Source organism: Grammomys surdaster, unplaced genomic scaffold, assembly GCF_004785775.1.
Source record: "Grammomys surdaster isolate TR1022 unplaced genomic scaffold, NIH_TR_1.0 676, whole genome shotgun sequence".
In the NCBI taxonomy this organism is placed as follows: Eukaryota; Metazoa; Chordata; class Mammalia; order Rodentia; family Muridae; genus Grammomys; species Grammomys surdaster.
Genome location: NW_021605095.1, coordinates 1 through 9608, shown reverse-complemented (window position 1 = coordinate 9608; position 9608 = coordinate 1).

The window sequence follows — 9608 nt, the reverse complement described above, 5'->3', positions numbered from 1 at the left end:
ATTCAAAGGAAGTGGACAGCATTTCTTTTCTTTCTTTCTTTTTTTTTGTTTGTTTTGGTTTTGGTTTTTCGAGACAGGGTTTCTCTGTATAGCTCTGGCTGTCCTGGAACTAACTCTGTAGACCAGGCTGGCCTCGAACTCAGAAATCCGCCTGCCTCTGCCTCCCAAGTGCTGGGATTAAAGGTGTGGGCCACCACCGCCTGGCCTCAGCCTACTTTTTTATATAGCACTTAGGAACACTAAGTGTGACCTCAATCAAAACAGGGTGTGGTCCCTCCCACACTGATCCCTGAATATGCAAATGCACTATAGACTTGCCCATGGGCCAGTTTCCTGGAGGCATTTTCCTCAATTGAGAGTTCCCTCTTTCCAAATTATCCTATCTTGTGTCAAGTTTACATAAAGCTGACTAAAACAGCAGCCAAAGGTGGAGGTCCCATACAATGGGGCAAACCATTGTGTATAGCCAGGCAGTAGTGGCCCATGCCTTTAATCCCAGCACTTGGGAAGCAGAGGCCAGGCAGATTTCTGAGTTCAAGGCCCACCTGGTCTACAGAGTGAGTTCCAGGACAGCCCTGGCTATAAAGAGAAACCCAGTCTCTGAAAAACCAAAACCAAAAATAAATAAATAAATAAATAAATAAATAAATAAATAAGGCTTCAACCTCTCCTCTAGCCCACCAGCCAGCAGATAGATAGTGGAAGAGAAATGTTATTAAGATATGAAGGAAGTGGACCTGTTCAGGAATAGTTTTTTGGGAGCAAGCTTGATCTTCTATGGCAGGAGTTCATTCACATAGCAAACACGAAGTACAAGTCATCAAGCGCAGACCTCTAGGCAGGTAGACTCCAGGCACAAACCAGCAGCTGTCCTTCAATCCTGAAGAAACCGCTAGGCTGCCCAACAGGCCTGATGTGAGGCCACAGAAACCTCATGTGCAGTTCTTCAGGGAGTTTCTTTCAGTGGTGGCATTATCAGCAGTTGAGTTCAACAATACTACCTAGGTAAGGCAAACCAGTACATACATGTCTTTAGTGAAGCATAGAGAAGTGGAGCAAACCACACCAAGGCTCAGTGCTAATCTCCCATTTTCTGTGGGGTCATATTGATACTCTTCATCACAGGTCCTTCCACATGTCTGCTATAGCACAACGTCCTTTCACCTGTGTCTGCTTCAGGAAAACATTCTTTCAGGTATTTGTTGTAGCAAGATACTCCTTCACCTGTGTGCCCCAGCAAAACATCATTTGATGTAACTAACTTCCCAAAACTTTAGAAGTTTCCACTTCACCTTTGTGTTCTATTTTGAGAGGCAATAAAATGTTGATGAAAGAAAAATTGTGTGGGATTCTTTCTTCTGATTGGTTGGTTGGGTGGTTTAATGGTTGCTGTTGGGTTTTGTTTGTTTATTTGTTTGCTTGCTTGGTTTGAGACAGCATGTGTCTCACTTAGGATTTGAATGCTGTCAACAGACACCATGACCAAGTCAACTCTAGTGAGGACAACATTTAATTGGATCTGGCTTACAGGTTCAGAGGTTCGGTCCATTATCATCAAGGTGGGAGCATGGTGGTATCTAGGCAGGCATGTCGAGGGAAGAGCTGAGAGTTCTGCATCTTGATCTAAAGCCTGCTAAGAGAAAACTGATTCAAATGGCAAGGAGGAAGTTCTTCAAGCCCAACCCTCACAGTGCCACACTTCCTCCAACAAGGCAATACCTTCTAATAGTGCCACTACCTAGGCCAAGCATATTGAAACCCCCACAAGGTCTGGTGTAACCAAGGCTACCTTAAACTAGGTCTCTTTAGTTCTGGTCTCTTATATTATGTGCCACTTTATATTGCTGAAATTTTCCCTTTAAAGAATAAATAAATAAATATTGTGAGTCATAAAATGTTTCTAAGTCACGGTTGTGGAAATCTTTACAGGTCAAATGATCCAGCTTCTTTGATAAAATAATAAATGAAAATAAAGGTGGGGAGTGCTGGGATTATAACTCAGTGGTTTGGAGCATTTATTACTCTTACAAAGGACCCAAGTTCAATTCCCAGCACCCACAGCACATTGCAGCTCAACAACTATCTGTAACTCCAGTCCTAGAGGATCTGATGCTTTCTTCTGAAGTCCTCATGCACTAGGTCCACATGTAGCACACAGACATACATACAGGCAAATCAACCATTTCCATGAAAATAAATAATGTTTCATTTTACTAGTATTGCTGATACATTCAAGTTTTCTTATTTTCAAATATGTTTGAAAATTTTCATATATCATATATTCTACAGTTTCATGATAAAATTTTTAAATTTCCCAGTGAAGGTGGTACATGCCATCACTTGGGAGGCAGAGACAGGCAGAACTGTGGGAATCAGCCATTCTGGTCTACAAATAAAGTTCTAGAACAACTAAGGCTACACAAAGAAACCTGAATCAAAAAGAAACAAACAGAACAAAAACAAAACTTCTTAATTTCATAAACTACATTTTAAAATATTTGTATTTAAGAGAGTCATAATCCTCCTCATCATAGATAAACATTACTATCCCAGGGTGATGGTGGCACACACCTTTAATCCCAGTAGTTGGGAGGCAGAGGCAGGCAGATTTCTGAGTTCAAGGCCAGCCTGGTCTACAGAGTAAGTTCCAGGACAGCCAGAGATATAAAGAGAAACCTTGTCTCAAAAAACCAAAAAACAAAAACAAACAAACAAACAAAAACAAAAAACCATTACTATCATTTTACAATATATCTTTCTAACCTTTAAAATAATATCTACTGTACATATCCTGCAGGGAATATTACTTTGGAATCTGCTTTATTTGAGTAAGATTTACTTTCTCTTGTCCTTAAATGTCCCAAAATACTATTCATAATGTATTTTTGATTCCCAAAATTAATTGTGGAACTCCTTAGTTTTCATTTCTGTGTCTGGGTGAGTACATGCCATATCGGAGAGGGGAGTGCTCCATTGGTTGGGTCACGTGATATGCTGATGTTGTGGATTATCTATGAGAAAACACTACTCAGACATTGATTTAAGCCGATACAACGTCTCTATTAGCTGGCTGGTGTTCAAGATCCCAGTGAGTCCCTGAGCCTTTTCACATGAGCTCTTAAGCACAAATCCGCATCCTGGGTTGACTCACTTTATATAGGAAAAACAGTTAGCCAGAAGCCAAATGACAGAAGCCAAACAGCAAGGTTAGTTAGTACATTTGGAGATTTCCAGAACTATGTACTTTGGTGGATTAGCTCTTTGTTTTCATTTTGGCAGGGGGTGCTTTCTCTGTGCAGTTATACAGGCTGAAGGATACTTTCATCATGGAGTTAGCTGTGCTAAGGTCTGAGGACCTGTTACACTGGGAATCAAATATCAGGTCCGCAGGTAATCAGCAAGCCATCTTTGTCACTTCCCTAATAGAAATGAGAGTAGGGAGGAAATTTTCTTTATATCTCTAAACCAATATCATTTAGAGGGTCTCTTGTCTGCCTCTCCAGTGCTGGGATTAAAGGTGTGTAGTCACAAACAGCAAGAAAGCTCTAACTGGTTAAAACTAGTTGTAGGCACCACTGCAGTCAGAACAACCATCTCAATACTTTTAATTTGCCAAATTTAATAAAAAATCTAAGTTAGAAGAGTGACTGATAATTGTGCAGAAGCCAGACAAGCCTGTGTCTAATCTCTATCACCTCCATGACACTGGGATAGTAAGGACATCTCTCTGGCCCTGTCTCCTCATCTTTAAAACAGAAGAAAGAATAGTATTTCTTGGGTGGGTCACTGTAAGACGAGTAGCTGGGAGGCTAAATTTGGATTTTTGCCTCTAGTTTAAGGCCAGTCTGGACTATAGAGTGTATTCCAGGAAAACAAAAAGAGTCCAGAGAACAGAATCAGAACCTGTCTCAGAATGACAAGCAAAGAACTCTAACCATTCTTGGAGGTCATAGGCACTGAGTGAGATGGTCAAATTACATTACTTATTCTTTCCTGATCGTTTTTATCTTGGTAAATATTAACTGTCAATATTGTCTCCATTATAGCTTGGCAAATGTCATTACTGTCTCTAAAGTAGCTTGACTCCTTGCAGAAGAAAATTTTATAGATTCAAGAAAATGATTTTCTTTTCTTTTCATCAAGGCACTGTTTTTCACTGAGCCTTTACAATAACTCCTGAATATATATAGACTCTTTGGGCAGTTGCAAGCAACAGAAACCCCAAGGCAGTCTGATGAAGCTGGAGTAGTTGTGAGAGGCCAAATCTTTTCAGTTTAGATTTCATTTCAGAGAATCTGACCTCAATTTAAACTCAGGTAATCTAACAGGCTGATACCTAATAGCATTAGTTTCAAAATCTGAGCCTAGGTGCAGTCTCTAGGCTAATCCCCAAGAAAACCATAGTTTCCAGGTTATACACTCCACAAGACCAGTGTCTACAGATTACTCCCCCAACAAACCTGCACGTCAGGTTACAACCCCATCCCTTGCCTAGCAACCACCAATGCAGAGACGAGCAGAAATTAAGGTTATGATAACACACCTAGCACCAGTCAAAGGCCACAGTAGCTTTCTGATTAGATGCTTGCACACGAATTCTCTGCTTGCAGCTTACTATAAAGTCTTGACCTGATAGGTGCTCCCTCACCACCAAAAACGACCTGTTTGATGGTGGTGTGTTGGAGGGGCCTGAGCTAGCTTGAATAGAATAAAGATCCTGCTGTGAGGTGCATGAAGTTGGCTCCTCTCCATTTTTTGAGGCTTGCTAACATTTCCCTGGCACAACACTTGATATATGAAGAACTCAGACTGTCTGTGACCTTAATTCTCTGGGCTCTGCCCTGAGTGTTGCTTGAGCACCATCTTAGTGTCATACCTGGGACAGTGCACATGGTCAAAAGCCTATGACTGGGGAGGTCACAGGCCCTGGTGGGAAATCTGACCAAGCCAGCTCAGTCAGTCAACCAGGCCTCCAGGGAGGTAGTGAGGGCTGAAAAACAAAAGACAATTAGACAACACTATAACATGACTGAAGCTGAATCAGATTTATTTTTTCCTAGTCTGCTTTTATACCATTCTAGGTACCTGCAAAGAATAGGGCCAGTTCTCAGATCAAAGACAAAGTAGTCTAACAAGGCAAAAAACAAAGTGATCCAACAAGACAATAAAGAAAGCCCAACAAGACAATGAACAATGTCCCCTGGTCAATGTACCTAGGATCTTATCAGGTGACCAACCCAAAAGGAATGCCACACATTCCTCTGGTGTGTTTACCTTGAGCTTTGTATAAGCTCAAATGTAAATATTCTTTTCTATCCTACTTCCTTGTCCTAGCTCAATGTTAATTACTTGCCAAATTTCTAGAAGCAGAACCAAGAACTCTACACAGGAATCCACGTTTTGCTACAGATGTAATCAAACTGCCTTCTAAGTATGTATGTTTGAGTCCACAGACTAGTGCTGCTATCAACACTACCTGTGTCAGAGCAGTGATCCTTTTCATTTGTTTGTTTGTTTTTGCAGTAGGTAATAGTTACGGAAGAGAAATCTAGAACTTGCTCTGTCTCTGTCTGGCCTTGAACTCAGAGATGTACTTGGCTTTATCTCAGGGGTTAAAGGCATGTTTCAACAAGCTTGGATCTAAATTTAGCTGGGTAGGATCATGCCCCAAGGTCACCACTCCATTAATTCAATTTAATATCCTTGAACACAGGATTCGGCTCCATTTCACTTCCTGGTGCCTGCCCCTTTAATACTAGAGCTACATATTTTATATTTTTCCTTTCTAAATTTGCTATGCTTATTCTCAAAGCTCTTCATGAGACTTAAGCAGAGAACAAAGTCTATGATGGGCATTTCTGAGACATCCTTTGTCAATGCAATTAATTTGAGTCTCTTCACCTTAGCCTCAGGCTGACTCTTCCAACAAGGGCAAAAAGCAGCTATGTTCTTCATCAAAATACTACAAACACAGTCCCTAGGTCACATATTGATTTTTTTTTCTCCCCTGAAACCTCTTGGGCCAATTCAAAGAATTGCACAATTCAAAGAACTCTCAGTAACAACATTTTCCATATTCCTACTATTTCCTGGCCCATTAAGCCCCATTTAAAGCATTCCACTGCTTTCCAAATCCAAAGTCTCCAGATCCACATTCTTCCAAACAAAAGCATGGTCAGGCCTATCACAGCAATACCCCAGTTCCTGGTACCAACTTCTGTCTTAGCTAGGATTTCACTTCTGTGAGCAGACACCATAAACAAGGCAACTCTTTTAAGAATAACATTTATTTGGGATGGCCTAACAGGTTCAGAGGTTTAGTGCATTATCATTAAAGCAGGAACATGGCAGCATCCAGGCAGGTAAGGTGCAGGAGGAGCTGAGCCTTCTTCTCAAGGCTTCTAGTAGAATACTGACTTCTAGGCACCAGGGATAAGGGTCATTTTTTTTTTTCAAATCATTATTATTCATTCCATTCATTTATATCCCGAATGAGATATAAACCACTTCCTGGTTACCACTCTACAAGCCCCACATCCCACATTCTCCCTCTCCTTTTCTTCTGCCTCTATGAGGGTGCACCCCCACCCACTGACACTCTCCCACCCCACCCTTGCATCATCTCCTACACTGGGACATCAAATCTCCACAGGACCAAGGGCCTCCCCTCCCATCGATGTCAGACAAAGCCATCCTCTGCTACATATGTATCTGGTACCAAGGATTCTTCCCTGTATAATCTTTGGTTGGTAGTCTAGTCCCTGGGAATACCGAGTGGTCCGGCTAGGTGATGTTGTTCTTCTTATAGGGTTGCAATCCCCCTCCCCTCCTCCAGTCCTTCCATCAGCTCTCCAACCAGGGTGCCTGAGCTGAGTCTGATGATTGGCTCCAAGCATCCACATCTGTATTGGTCAGTTGCTGGCTGAACCTCCCAAGGAGCAGTCATACCGGGTTCCTAACAGCCAGTCCCTCTTGGCAACTGCAGCAGTGTCTGGGTTTGGAGTCTGTAGACAGGATGGATCCCCAGGTGAGACAGTCTCCAGATGGCCCTTCCTTCAGTTTTTGCTCCATTTTTTGTCTCTGTTCTTCCTTTGGACAGGAACATTTCTGGATTCAAATCTTTGAGATGGGTGGGTGGCCCCATCCCACCACCTGGGACCATGCCTACCTATAAGAAGTGATCTCTACAGGTTCTATCTACTTTTCTCTGGTAAAATCTTCCCCTTGGGTGGGTTTTGGGCGCCTCTAATTTCCTGGCATCTGCAGCCCTCTAGTGGCTATCCCAGTTCCTCATTCCCCATTCTACATATTTTTATTTGATTTCCTGACTCTCTTGGTGCCTCTCTCCTGTCCCCTCTAGTACCTGATACTGCCCCCCTTATTTCCTCTCCGTTCCTTCCACCCTCCCAGATCCTCCCCATCCCTCCACCTTCTTCCATCATCCTGATCCCCCCTCAGTGCTGGACTAAAGCATCCACACCCTGGTCGTTATATGGTCTATGGGTTGTATCATGCATGGGCATTGTGAGTTTTAGGGCTAATATCCACTTCTCAGTGAGTAAAAACCATGTGTGTTCCTTTGTTACCTCACTCAGGATGATATTTTCTAGTTCTATCCACTTGCCTTTTAATTTCATGAAAGTCATTGTTTTTTATAGCATTGTTTTTTATAGTTTTTATATACTCCATTGTGTAAATGTATCACATTTTTTGTATCCATTCTTCTGTTGAGGGACATTTGGGTTCTTTCCAGCTTCTGGCTGATATAAATAAGGCAGCTATAAACATGATGGAGAATGTGTCCTTGTTATATGTTGGAGCATCTTCTGGGTATATGCACAGGAGTGGTATAGCTGAGTTTTCAGGTAAAGTATTTCCAATTTTCTGAGGAAACACCAGACTGATTTCCAGAGTGGTTGTACCAGCTTGTAATCCCACCAGCAATGGAGGAGTGTTTGTCTTTCTCCACACCCTCTCCAGCATTTGCTGTCCACTTAGTTTTTGATCTTAGCATTCTGGGTGCTGTGAGGTTCAATCTCAGGGTTGTTTTCATTTGCATTTCCCTGATGACTGAGGATACTGAACATTTCTTTAAGTGCTTTCCATCATGCAAAGATTCCTCAGTTGAGAATTCTCTGTTTAGCTCTCACCCTATCATTGAATAGGGTTATTTGGCTCACTGGAGTCTAACTTCTTGATTTCTTTGTACATTTTGGATAGTAATCCTCTATCGGATGTAGGATTGGTAAAGATCTTTTCTCAATCTGTGGGTTGCCATTTTGTCCTATTGAAAGTGTTCTTTGCCATGGAGAAGCTTTTCAAATTTATGAGGACCCATTTGTCAATTGTTGCTTTTAGGGCATAAGCCATTGGTATTCTGTTCAGGAAATTTTCCCCTGTGCCCACGTGTCCCAGGCTCTTACCCACTTTCTCTTTTTTAGAGTCTGTGTATCTGGTTTTATGTGGAGGTCCTTTTTTTTTTTTTCTTTTTTTTCTTTTTTTTTTTTTTTTGGTATTTCAAGAAAGTGTTTCTCTTATAGCCTAAGCTGTCCTGGAACTCACTCTGTAGACCAGGCTGGCCACAAACTCAAAAATCCGCCTGCCTCTGCCTCCCAAGTCCTGGGATTAAAGGCTTGTGGCACCACCGCCCGGCTTGTGGAGATCCTTTATCCACTTGGACTTGAGCATTGTACAAGGAGATAAGAATGGATCAACTTGCATTCTTCTACCTGCACACCACTAGTTAAACCAGCGCCATTTGTTGCCATTGTGTCTTTTTTCCACTGGATGGTTTTAGCTCCTTTGTCAAAGATCAAGTGGCCATAGGTGTATGGGTTCATTTCTGGGTCTTCAATTCTATTCCATTGATCTACCTGCCTGTCTCTGTACCAATACCATGCAGTTTTTATCATGATTGCTCTATAGTAGAGCTTGGAATCAGGGATGGTGATTCCCCCAGAATTGCTTTTCTTGTTGAGAATAGTTTTTGATAGCCTTGGTTGTTTGTTATTCCAAATGAACTTGAGAATTGCTCCTTCTAACTCTATGCAGAGTTGAGTTGGAATTTTGCTGGGGATTGCATTTGATCTGTAGATGACTGTAAGATGACCATGTTTATTTTATCAATCCTGCCATTCCGTGAGCATGGGAGATCTTTCCATCTTCTAAGGTCTTCTTCAGAATCTTTCTTCAGGGACTTGTAGTTCTTGTCATACAGATCTTTCCCTTGCTTGATTGGAGTCTCACCAAGATATTTTATATTATTAGTGACTCCTGTGAACAGTGTTGGCGCCCTAATTTTTTCCTCAGCCTTTGAGTAGAGGAAGACTATGGATTTGTTGGAGTTCATTTTAGATCCAGCCACTTTGCTGAAGTTGTTAAATCAGTTCTAGGAGCTCTCTGGTAGAATTTTTGAGGTCGCTTATGTATACTATCATATTGACTGCAAATTGGGATATCTTGAATTCCTCCTTCCCCATTTGCATCCCTTTGATCTCCTTTTGTTGTCTAATAACTCTGGCTAGAACTTCAAGTACTATATTGACTAGGTAGGGAGAGAGTGGGCAGCCTTGTCTATGATTTTTTATTATTTATTTATTTATTTATTT